Here is a 13,937-nt window from a genome sequence, read left to right as displayed (position 1 = left end):
TAATAATGTAATACCTCCCAAAGAATATTTGTTCCAAATTTGACAAATGTCACATAGTGATTTAAGCGAACAATATTCATGCAACTAATTTCTTTTTATCCACTATATTATATTGAAAACAAACTAGAAGGATGGAATGTATAAACATGGTTTTCAAACCAATTGAAAGGGTCTAGAACCTATAATGATACTAAAATAGTGTAATTCTTCAATCATATTGTAATTTCCTCGAAGGACTACTTTTATTGTGTAATGTCCTCTCATGGACTAAAGCCTTGATTGTAATGGACTAAAGTGTCCAAGCTTCAATAATGTTTGAAGAAGTATAGAAGGGGCATGGGACAAGTCTAGATATTAGACAAAAAATTAAGTATCAAAATAAAGCCATTTTTGTTATTTAAAATTTAAATATTTAAAAAAAGTAACGACCAGTTTAGGGATTGAGAAGTTTCAGGTTGTATGCTTAACATCCAACTCGACAAATGGAAGTTGGTTGAGTCATTTTCTTAAGTAGTTATAGGGGGTCTTTTATATGAGAGAAGAAGTCTCTATTACGACAAGGGGAGAAGATGAATTAGGTTATGTATTGGTGAACAAGAAACATCAAATGCAAAATCTTTTTATTTTCTGTAAATTGACTCCATTTTGAATCCCAATTTGATTGGATCTCCATATTTTTTGACCCAATCCCTTCATCATTTTTTGTGTTTTGCTATTGAATTTTATATTATAGTAAGTTATTTTTGCACCAATTATAATTCAATCAGTCACTCTTTATTGAAACTTGCTATTACTGTAATACCTTAGGGAGAATGAAGGTCATTCAATGAATATGTTAGGATTAAACCACAAACAGAAATAACAATTACATGCAAATATCACCAATATCTGAAAATAATAGATCATACAAAAAAAAACACAAGACACCAAGATTTAACATGGTTCACCCAATCCCTAGGCTACATCCACCAAACAACAAGTCCAATATTATTATGATCTAGTAATTACAACTTGATTACAATTCATAATCCCTTACAGCTCAATATCGCCACAAGAACCAATTTTCACATCACCTTATGAAACAATCCTTAACCCTAAGACCCTTTTATACAAGTATTTTTTCTACTTTAGGATTATAATTAATAATTACATGTCAGCTCAAAATCTTGATAAAATAAGGTCCAATTTTATTTTTTCTAGGGCGATGCCTTGAGCCCCAAAGAATTTATGAAGTATGTATAGTACTTTTTTGATCAGTCACCACAATCTAACAATCTCCCACTTGGGGACTGATCGAGCTCCACTCTAGACAACAATATCCCACTTGGATATTGATCCTATTGTTGGCATTATATTGTATTTGTCATTGGTGACAACACTCATTTAATTTTGAATGATTACTTGAGCTCATCACTCAGTTTATAGTGTATACCAAGCATTCAGTGGTTACCTTGTAGGTTCATCACTTAAGCAGTTCACACTAAGCATTTCTAAAGCTACCGAGTGAGTGTGTAGTCCAATAGTTCACACCGAGCATTCCTAAAGCTACCGAGTGAGTGTGTAGTCTAGCAGTGTCTATCAAGCCTACAGTGTTCACTAAGCTTCAAAGTGTCTATCGAGTCATCAGTTTGTGTGATGGAAGCCAATGTTTACCAAGATGGATGTGTAGTGTTTACCGAGTGAAAGCAAGGTAAATGAAGGATTCAATTTTTATCGAGTGACAGTATATCTATCGAGTCTCCAATGCTTACAGAGTTCCAAGCTACGTTGTGTGATTAGTATGGACCAAGCTTCAACTTCTACCAAGTGCACGATGATGCCAAGTATCAAAAGGTCACCAAGTTAGGTTGAAGAACCTGAGTTTTCTACTATTTGGTTGACTCAGTAATATTTTGTTCGCTTGTGTTTAGGCCAACCTTGAAATTATAATTATTGGAATGGTATATATGCAATGTATTATATCATTTGCAATATGTGTGTATCAAGGAATGGACATGTAATGCTTTGAGTAGAGTAAATGTGAATCAATAATAGAGAAGAGTATTCAGCAAGGTCTACACAGAGTAGTAAAGATTCATCAAGCACAAGAGGTGATCTGTACTTCAAGGATCTAATTAGCAATCAAGTTGTAAGTAGATCCACTATTTCATCCTAACAGGTGAATCAGTTGTGTAAATCCTTTAATAGGGTAGACTTAACAATCTCTTTATAAATCTCCTAACATAGTGCATACTTCATTGTATGTTTGTAAATCCTCTAACAAGGTGGATCTAGCAGTTAAAATTTCTCTTAACAAGGTAGATCATCAAAAGTGATCAATGTAAGCCTTAACAAGCCAACTTTATAGTGCAATAGTGAAGTTTTGTGGGTATCATCCCCACCCTAGTTTTTCTTTCTATTTGGAAGGTTTCTAGGTCACCAAAATTCCGTGTTCATGTGTTATAAATGTTTATCTTTCTCATGCATATAGTAGATTAGATGAATGAATGATGAATGGATTAAGTACTAAATTGATTTAAAGTTTTTGAGGTAACTGATTCACCCCTCCCCTCTCAGTAACCTGCTATTCTTGATTATTTCCAACAATTGGTATCAAAGCATTGTGGTTCTCAGGATAAGGTTTGACAACTTGAGTAAAGATCTAAAGGACAAATGGAGATATTCAAACTTGAAAAAGCAATTGAAAATGAAAAGCTAGATCTAGAGATGGCCATAGTTCAAATCAAGGAAGCAAAGGAACACCTTTCACAATCCCTAAAAAGAAGAAAGGAACTTGCAAATCAGATGAATGATCTCGAGTATGTTGAAGAAAAGATTGAAGACTTTTTTCCTTCAACCAGCTTAGATGAAGCAAACAATGCAATCAAAGAACTCCTAGAAAATAATGGATCTCTGCAAAAAGAACTAAGAATGCTAAGAAGAGAACAAGAAATTCAGTCAGCAAGGTTATGTGAAATTTTGGAACAAAGAAACAAATTGGAAAATGAGACAAATGAAAGGATCAATGCAAATCAAAGTCTTATCAATCAGCTATCCAATGCAAATGAAGAAATCATGAATTTGAGATCTGAAAATGAAAGCCTAAGGATTGATTTAATCATTGAAAGACAAATCAGTGAAAGTTTGGAAAATGACCTAAATGCTGAAAAGAAAATCAATGAGAGAATGATGAAGTCTCAAGAAGATATGAATAAATTAAATCAACAAAATGAGCAGAATCTTCATAGACAAAAAGGTAAAGCGGGACTTGGATATAATGAAGAAGGTGAATCTTCCAAACAAGGTGCCCAAAGGAATCAAAGACCTACTTGCAATCACTATGGTAAGTTAGGTCATACATCAAACAAATGTTAGAGCAATGGAAAAGAAAAATTCAATGGAAAATGCTACAATTGCAATCAACATGGTCACAAAGCTAATGGATGCAAGGAAAAACCAAAATTTGAAGGTAAATGTCACAAATGCAAGAAGCATAGTCACAAGGCATTCCAATGCAGATCTAAATCATTCAATCCAGCTAAACAACTTGTTAAGGCAATATTTGGATGGGATCACAATACATGGTGTAGATGTCATTATTGTGGAGAATATGGACATATTGGCAAAGACTGCTCAAGGAATCACTTGAGAAAAAGAGATACAATAGTAAGATGTTATACATGTGACACAGTGCAAGGTAGGAGCATCCCCAAAGGAGATTTCCTAGCCCCCTACTATAAAACCACGCAGCGAAAACACAAAAATAGGAAGCAATAATGCAAGATCTAATACCAAATCACAATGATATATTCATAAAATATAATTGATTACATGCAATATTTTAGGCTATAAGGCCTTCTCGGTTATGGCCAAATACAAAGCAAGTAATAGTTCTGCAAGATCCCTCAAGATCTAATCCCAAACCCTAGCTAATCAAGATCCACACTCTAGTAGAAACCCATAAGGGAGATCTTAGCTTGTGCTCACAAGCCCACCAAGCTATCTCCTTATTTTCCAAGCCATAGCTACTAGCTCTGCTCCAACTTCATCCAAGTGTAAAATACATCACATTCAGTGCTCTATTCACAGACTCAGGAAAACTCCCTCTTCAGCTACTTCCCACACCCACTCCTCTTCTAAATGAATGAATAATATTACTAAAGACTTCCCCAAAACCCCTAATTATACCAATCTAAGCCACAAGTTGGCCCAAAACACAAATTAAATGCAAATACATAAATTTAATGCCAAAGTCAGCCTCCTACAACAATTAAATTCCCAAAATTGATGTCTTAGTAAAATTGCAATATCTCCTAGCTCCGAATGAATTAGAACTCGAGCTTCGAACCATAGGTAGAAAGCTAGGCCCTATTAAATCTCTAAAAGTTTCATCCTTTAACTTATTGTGCAAAATTAGTTATATAGTATGAAACAAACACCAAATTCTCAGACCATGTCGAGCAACCAAAGACCATGCCGAGCTCCATAGACCATGCCAAGTTCCATAGATCATGTCGAGCTCCATAGATCATGATGAGATCCCTAGACCATGCCAAGCTCCATAGACCATATTGAGCTCCATAGATGATGCCGAGTTTCCTAGACCATGCTAAGCTCCAATCCTTCTTTGACTGAGTACTAGTCCAAACACCCTCCAAAGCAACTACTGAGCCTCCTCCCATGAACTCCAAAGTAGTCACCAAGTAAACCCAAGATGCTCCTGCATCAGACTGCCTAGGTAAATAGAAAAGTGTGTCCCACACTTTGATGCCCAAAGAAAGAGCAACAACCAACTTCATCTTCACCAAAGACTTCCACTCCAACAGGGATAAGAAAACCAATCTACACATCATCCACATCTACATCATTCTGTCAAACACTAGAATCACATCCAACCAATCATCATGCTCACTTCCAGGAACAAACTGAACATAATGCCTCATCAACAAATCCCCATCCATATCAACAACTAGTGAATCCATACCAGTAGAAACCAACTCCACATCAGTGACAATATGAAGATCTCCATCAACACATGCCAAACTCTCAACACCAACCATCTCATTGCTCCCAACAAGATGCTCTGCAACACACAACTCACCACCAACAATAACCAGATCATCCACAACCAAGCACTCTGCAATTTCCATGTCAGACTCAACCAACTAATCATAAAAACCAACCTTTTTAGGAATATCTTTGGCAACAACTTCTAGTTGTCCTGCAGGTTTTGTATCAGACTCCACAAACTAATCAACAAAACCAACCTCTTCCACCTTGACCTTGTTATGCCATCTGTTCTCACGAACAAGTCTCTTAACTGGCCAAACAACTCTCTTTTGGATCGGGAGACTCTAGCTCCACAAATAGCTACAAAATTCCTTCCTCACCTCGTCCTTAACACGATCAGCCAAGCTAGATTCAAATTGAGTAGCCATCTCAAAAAACTCCTCTCCACCACATCAAACCTCCTTTCCACCATATCATGAATATTTGTAATCATCTCAGGGTCTAATCTTCTCAGGGTCATCTTCCAAGATCTTCCCAAACCCTCTGCAAAAAATCCACCAACAGAATCTTCCTCCTCAACCCAAGTCCTGTTGCAAACTGCCTTAGCTTTGGTGATCTTTCTACACACTCAAGAACAACCTTCGCTCTGATACCACCTGACATAGTGCAAGGCAGGAGCATCCCCAAAGGAGATGTCCTAGCCCCCTACTATAAAACCATGCAATAGAAACACAATAACAGGAAGCAATAACAGAAGATCTTATACCAAATCACAATAATATATTCATAAAATATAACTGATTACATGCAATGTGTCAAGTTGTAAGGCCTTCCTGGTTATGACCAAATACAAAGCAAGTAATAGTTCTGCAAGATCCCTCAAGATCCAATCCCAAACCCTAGCTAGTTTAGATCCACACTCTGGTAGAAACCCATAAGGGAGATCTCAACTTGTTCTCGCAAGCCCACCAAGCTATCTCCTTATTTTCCAAGCCATAGCTACTAGCTCTGCTCCAACTTCATCCAAGTGTAAAGCTACTTCCCACACCCACTCCTCTTCTGAGTGAATGAATAGTATTACTAACGACTTGCCCACTGTTAGAGTAAATAATTAATTTAGTAATTATTTTTCTATTTACTTAAGCTTACTTAGGTAAATGCATTCATTTATTAGTTGTAGTCTAAGAGTTAGCTATAAGTTGTTGACAATATGGGAGTTTGTTCTCTCCTAAGTCATACTTATCCTCTCACCTTGTTCGAGGACTTTCCACCTTATGTGGATGTATGCTTAGTTGTCACACTTATCTCCTAGCATCTTGTAGCTTGTTCTAGGAGATTCCTAGAGCTCTTTATATTCAGGCTCCCTCATTGTATTTTCATAAGAAATTCTTGCATATTGTAAATACATATTTTCTTGTGTTTCCATATTTTCTCTCTCATGTCCATTTAGGGATTTTCCCTTGCTCCACGCTCTTCTCTCCTTGGCTTCTCTTTGATATGTTTTCGCATGCAGGTGATCTTGGGAGTCTTTGGAGTTGGATTTCATCAACTCCAACACCCACAACCCCTACTTATACCAATCTAAGCCAAAAGTTGGCCCAAAATAAAAATTAAATGCAAATACATAAACTAAATTCCAAAGTCCGCCTCCTACAACAATTTAATTCCTAAAATTGATGTCTTAGTAAAACTACAATATCTCCATGCTCCAAATGAATTCAAACTCGAGCTTCAAACCGTAGGTAGAAGTCTATGTCCTCTTCAATCTCTGAAAGTTTCATCCTTCAATGCATTGTAGAAAACTAGTTATATAGCCTAAAATAGACACCAAATTCTCAGACCATGCCGAGCTCCATAGACTAGTCTAAGTTCCATACACCATGCCGAGCTCCCTAAACCATACCGAGCTCCATAGACCATGCTGAGCTCCATAGACCATGCCGAGCTTCCTAGACCATGCTGAGCTCTAATCCTTCTTTGATCGAGTACCAGTCCAAACACCCTCTAAAGAAACTACTGAGCCTCCTCCCATGAACTCCAAAGCAATCACCAAGTAAATCCAAGATGCTCCTACATCAGTCTAATGCAGATCCAAATCATTCAATCCAACTAAAAAACTTGTTAAGGCAATATTTGGATGGGATCACAATACATGGTACATATGTCATTATTGTGGAGAATATGGACATATTGGCAAAGACTGCTCAAGCCATCACTTGAGAAAAAAAGATACAACAGTAAGATGTTATACATGCACTGAACTCGGTCATATAGAGAAGAATTGCATGAATATAGGAAGAATTGAAGATGAAAAGAAAGCTAAAGCTGATAACATTTGGAAGCAGATGAGACAACAATAGATTCCTAAATCTACCGAGCAGTATAGTTCAAATGATGGCCATGTCACTCAAGAAGTGGGTGACTCCACCATTTCCAATTAGATTCATGAAGGAGGATCTAGAACTATATCGTCAAGCTATATCTAGAGTAGTTCCAAATGAAAGAAAGAAAAAGATCCAATTAGTATTTTAGATACAAAGGGTCACAAGAAATCAGGTCATATCGAGCAAGGTCAGTTACAGACTCAACTAAGCTAGATCAGGAGTAACAAAAGTTTTGTTCGATCACTGAGTCCCAAGTTTCTACTGAGCAAGTGAGTGAATGACAGCCTGTCAAGCACTTTGTCATCACAACAACTTTTGTATTGAACATTCATGGCAGAATTTTCATCAAAAAGATAGAATTTGATTTCATTTCTCATCGAGTTTTCAAAATTCTCAAAGCTAAGCGATTTCAGGTGCATCTAGGCTATTTCAAGCAATTTTTAGAGCAAAGGATTTGTTCGAAAGATTTCTATCTTTTACGAAGCATCAATGGCATCTGGGAGTAGCAACAATAGCAAGGCAAAAAAAGGTTCAAAAATGTTGGTTAAGGGTGTGGAGTGGAAAGCGCCAAATTTCAAGCTAGTTCTAGCAATTATAGAGTCACTCGACCCCAATGGAGCTCAATCGCAAATTCCACCAAGGGAACTCTTTATCAATGATATTCATACACATTTCAAATGTTTTGTTCAAGAGATTAGAACCCTAGAAATGGACAATGCCTTGGGAGAAATGTGTGTTTATGGTTCACTGAAACCCGAGCATAAGCATCTAGAGACCAAAGGATTAACCCATATTTTGCATATGCCGAGGAATTTCAAGATTAAGTGGATTAGGTACATCCTCAGTCGTGTGAACAATAGTCAACTATGGTTAGAGAAGCCAATATTAATCACCAAGAAGATGATTCATAAGATTACTAGTCTCCCCATGCTAAGTAAAGCAAAAACTACCAAAACCCTAGGTCGGGACAAACTTTAGAAGAAAACCCTAGCCGAATGGGATGGTAGAGGTTTGAAGGTTAGCACTGTTTTTGACGTTGAATTAAGGTTTGGCATTCACATCATTTCTCACAAGATTTATAGCTCTATTCATTTGAACAGTGTGCCTTGTGAGGCTGTGGATTTTGCATTCAAGGTTGTGAAGAAAAATTTGGAATTTGATTTGTTAGAGTTATTGTTAATACAATTGAACAAGAATATGGACAGCATTAGGACATCAAAGAACAACCCTTACAAATTTGGTTCTTTTTTGACATGTCTTTTCTTCTATGTACACAAATTATTTCCATCCAAAGGATCTGTTGTGTGGAGAAAATATATTCCTGTTATATACCAGATAAATGAGTTTGTAGCAGAAATGAGTGTAAACTTTGATAGCACCATGGATAATTATTTTGAAGATTTCAAGGAAAGGATGAATAACAGGTTCTAAATTCCACCAAAATTGGTTGAAGAGTACAAAGACGATGTATGCTTTATGGTTGACTATGATAGAGTATACATTTAGGCAGTCAAGCCCCGAGTTGCATGGGTGAAACCTCTTCCTTATGAGGTCAATATTGATGAAACTAGGGATATTATTGAAGCATTGGTGAATGAGCCATTAGATCCAAAGAAATCCACTTTTGGAACTTATGATGAGGCAAAGGCTAGAATTGAGCTTGAAATAAAGCTACCCCATGCTATCAGCAAAGGCAAGAGGAAGATAGCCAAATTGAAAATTGCAACTGGCCCTCTCATGCTTACCCAAGGAATAGGAGAAGATGAAGATGAATCAGTAGATGAAGATGAATATGAGAAAGAAGCATAGCTAGTCAAAAAGAAGGGCAAGGTAATCATTACCAAGCCACCCAAAGCCTCCACAACTATGTTTACTAGAAGATCAAAGAAGAAAGGAGGCAGTGAATTTGTATTTAGTAAGCCCCCTCTCACCTTCCAAGAAAGATTGAAACAAATGGAAGAAGGTGTAGGCATCTCAAACTTCAAGGCTTTAAAATATGAAACTAGAACAGATGCTAAGAAAATGCAAATTGAGGAGTTAGTACTCTCCAAGATGGGAAAATGGAAATATTCTCTTGATCAAATTGCCTCTCAAATTTCCAATGAGCTACTAGCAAGATTACAACCTAGATGGGAATCAGCTATGCAAACTGCAAAGGATATATATGAACAATCTTTGAGATAGTTGGTACTGAGCCTTACCAATGCAGAGTTAAGAATGAAGACAAGATGAAAATCAGGTTTCATAATTGTTTAATTTTGATAAAAGATATTGAGCGTATAGTTAAGGATGCTACATAAATGTGGAAGAACATCTATCATCTGCATAAGCCCAGTAATAATCCTATAAAAATCAATGATGATGATGATGATAGTGACAATGATGAAGAAGATATTACTCCATGTGTCACTTTTGATGTTAAGGACTATCACGATGATGATGAAGCTGAAGAGGAAGAGAAGGATGAAGAAGATCTAGTAAAAATTGTAGCATAAGTTATTGCATCCCTTCCTCACTCTCCACCAAAGACTGTTACATCCACTATGGAAATAACTTCTACAACTGAGACTGTGAGCACAATTGCCACATCAATAGCTCAATCATCACCTGTCACCTCCTAGCTACAAGTATCTTCAATGGAAGTGTCAAGCACTTCATCTACCGAGCTACAACCCTCTTCATCATCTCCTGAGTCATCTACTTTAGCAGTATGTATAGTTTCCAGTTCTTCAATGGTGATAACCTCTACTGCAACATGTACAGTAAGTTTTCCAATTTGCTCTACAGTTTTGTCATCCATAGCTTCAACCACGCCAATTTTTGTTCCAGTTAGTTCTTTAGTTGTAAGTATTCCAGTTGGTACATTACCTATTGATACTTCATTTTTGGGAAGCAAATCAATTTTGGATACAGTTAGCACCTCTCTTAGTTCTCCTCTAGTTGGACCAATTCAAGTTTCTCCTGCTAGTCCAACTTCATTAACTATTGTTTCTATTTCTAAATCCAAGTAAGTAAGCACTAAAGAAAAAACAAAGACTCCACTAAAACTTCGTTTTACTGGCAAGGCAATTGATGAGGATATAGACTTGGACAAGGAAATTGTTATACCTAAGATAGATTTGGATACTGCCATAGTTGATGAAATGAGACTGGCCAGTCAGCTTTTAGAGCAAAGAGCAAGGTAGAAACAACTTAGAGATGAGAGAGATAGAGAATTCACTATAATTGAAAGTGCTAAAAATATAATTACTAAGGCAATAGGTGTTGATGTGGATTCATCTCAACACATTTTGTAACAATTAGAAGAGGTCATACATAAGTTCAATGAGGACACTTCTGGCCAAGAGAAGCTTATAGAAAAGGAAGAGAAAAATTTTGACAATAAAGTGCTTGAGCATATTGCTCAACAAATAGCCATTAAGTAGATATAACTTTCTACAATTTTGGCTAATCTTGAAATTCTTTTACAAATGTAACATCCCTTTTTTCCAAGCTATGTGATGTTACCAAGTACACAAAAGAAATAAAGGTAAAATTGAATAAAATTGATGAGGATTTGAAGGCCAGTGCTCAAAAGTTGTAGCTTGACCCTAGTTCAAGCTCTGCACACTGCATAAAGATCAGATTCCTATCAAACATGCAAGCTCAACTATTGCGAGAGGAAGCAAGGATCCAGTCTACACTAATAGACATCCAGAACATGATCCTTCCTATCATGGAAACAAGGTAGAAGCACATTGCTTATTCAAAAATATTGATCCATGATAACAAATTTTTTAGTTGTAGATCATATGATTGAAGTATCAGCAAAAGTCCAAGTTGCACTTCATATCTGCAAAATTTTGCAAGAGAACTGGGATAAGACATTAGCTCTTATTCTTAAGGTACATTATGAGTTTCTCCCACATTTTGGTGTCTTTGTATAAGTATGATTACCTTTGGCATTATTATAAAAAAGGGGGACTAAGGGATAGTAAAAGTCAAGGGGAGTAAGAGACAATGGAGAAAATAAGGGAGAATATAATAGATTGATATATGTACAGTGATAAGCTATGTATATACCATGCCATATGTATGGGGGAGATATGTAAAGACATGTAAGAAATGTATATACAATAGGTTTACAAAGGTGAATTTTGAAAAATAAAATCCAGTATGTCAGTGTACAAAAAGTTTGGCTCATAAGTGTTTTTTGTCACTAATGCCAAAGGGGGAGATTGTTGGCATTATATTGTATTTGTCATTAGTGACAACACTTATTCAATTATGAGTCATCACTAAGCTCATCACTCAGTCTACAGTGTATACTAAGAATTTAGTGGTTACCTTGTAGGTTCATCACTTAAGCAGTTCACACTGAGCATTTCTGAAGCTATCGAGTGAGCGTGTAGTCAAACAGTTCACATCGAGCATTCTTGAAGCTACTGAGTGAGTGTGTAGTCTAGAAGTGTCTACTGAGCCTACAGTGTTCACTGAGCTTCACAGTGTCTATCGAGTCATAAGTTTGTGTGATGGAAGCCAGTGTTTACCAAATGATGGATGTGTAGTGTTTACCGAGTGAAAGCAAGGTAAACAAAGGATTCAATTTTTATTGAGTGAAACTATATCTACCGAGTCTCCAATGGTTACCAAGTTCCAAGCTACGTTGTGTGATTAGTATGGACCAAGCTTCAACTTCTACCAAGTGCATGATGATGTCGAGTATCAGAAGGTCACCAAGTTAGCTTGAAGAACCTGAGTTTTCTACTGTTTGGTTGACTCAGTAATATTTTGTTCGCTTGTGTTTCAACTGACCTTGCAATTGTGATTATTGGAATGGTATATATGCAATGTATTATATCATTTACAATATGTGTGTATCAAGGAATGGACATGTAATGCTTTGAGTAGAGTAAATGTGAATCAGCAGCAGAGAAGAGTATTCAACAAGGTCTACAAGGAGTATTAAAGATTCATCACTCAGAAGAGGTGATATGTACTTCAAGGATCTAATCAGCAATCAAGTTATAAGTAGATCCACTATTTCATCCTAACAAGTGAATCAATTGTGTAAATCCTTTAATAGGGTAGACTTAACAGTCTCTGTATAAATCTCCTAACAGAGTGCATACTTCATTGTATGTTTGTAAATCCTCTAACAAGGTGGATCTAGCAGTTCAAATTGCTCTTAATAGGGTAGATCATCAAAAGTGATCAATGTAAGCCCTAACAGGCCAACTTTATAGTGTAGTAGTGAAGTTTTGTGGGTATCATCCCCACCCTAGTTTTTCTTTCTATTTGGAAGGTTTTGGGTCACCAAAATTCTGTGTTCATCTGTTATAAATATTTATCTTTCTCATGCATATAGTAGATTAGATGAATGAATGATGAATGGATTAAGTACTGAATTGATTTAAAGTTTTTGAGGTTACAAATTCACCCCTCCCCTCTTAGTAACCTAGCTAGTCTTGATTATTTCCAACACTTATAGCTATGTCGCTACTTTATAGCTATGTCGCTACTCCATGAGGCTCCCATTGGATCAAATCACCTTGGACTCTGTTGTTCTGTTATTCATGTTTAGTTTAGAAGAGCAACCGAAGCTGAAGAGGAGTTCAACTTCTCCCTTGTTACTACCTTTTAAAACATATCTGTTGGATTGTCATCTATATGTATCTTGTCCAACTTTAATTTTTCATCCTCCAAAATTGACCAAATGAAATGGTACCACAACTGTATGTGTTTGATCTTTGAATGTAGAGCTGAATTCTCTATAAGATGAATGAAACTTTGACTATTTGTAAACAAATAATTATCCCTCTGAGGGTGTTCCAATTATTTGAAGAAGAATCGAGGCCATATCATCTTCTTGGTTGCCTCTGTAGTAGCTACATACTCTGCCTCTATAGTAGATAAAACATTAACCTTCTGTAACCTAGAAACCTAGCTCATGACTGCCCCATGAACAGTAAAGACATAACCTATAGTACTCTGCCTGGTATCAATATCCCCTACCAAATCTAAGTCAACATAGCCTTGTGAATTAGTAGTAGAGTCCCAAAAGTGTAAACACTTATTTGATGTTTCTCTCAAATATCTAACAATCCACTTGACTGCATTCCAATGCTCAATTCCTAGATGACTCATATACCTACTAACAACTCCCACTGCATGTGCAATATCTAGCTTGGTACATACCATAGAATACATCAAGCTTCCTATAGCTAAAGCATAGGGTACCTTGGACATCTTATCCTCCTCTTCTTGTGTCTTGGGACACATCTCCTTAGTCAACTTCAAATGACTAGGTCATGGGGTGCCGACAGCTTTAGCATTCTCCATAGAGAAATGTTGCAACACCTTCTCAACATAATTAGCCTGAGATAGCATCAATTTTCTATTCTTCCTATCTCTAAAAATCTTCATACCAAGGATTTGTTTGCTGCCCCCAAATCCTTCATTCGAATGCATGTGCTAACTAGCCTTTTAGCCCCTTAATATGATCCATGTTAGACCTAGCTACAAGCATATCATCAACATATAAACATAAAATAATGTAGCTATCATCATCCAACCTCTTAAAAT

This window comes from Cupressus sempervirens, chromosome 2, assembly GCF_028749045.1.
Source record: "Cupressus sempervirens isolate cs-2001-9-10 chromosome 2, ASM2874904v1, whole genome shotgun sequence".
Lineage (NCBI taxonomy): Eukaryota > Viridiplantae > Streptophyta > Pinopsida > Cupressales > Cupressaceae > Cupressus > Cupressus sempervirens.
This window is presented reverse-complemented; position numbering follows the sequence as displayed.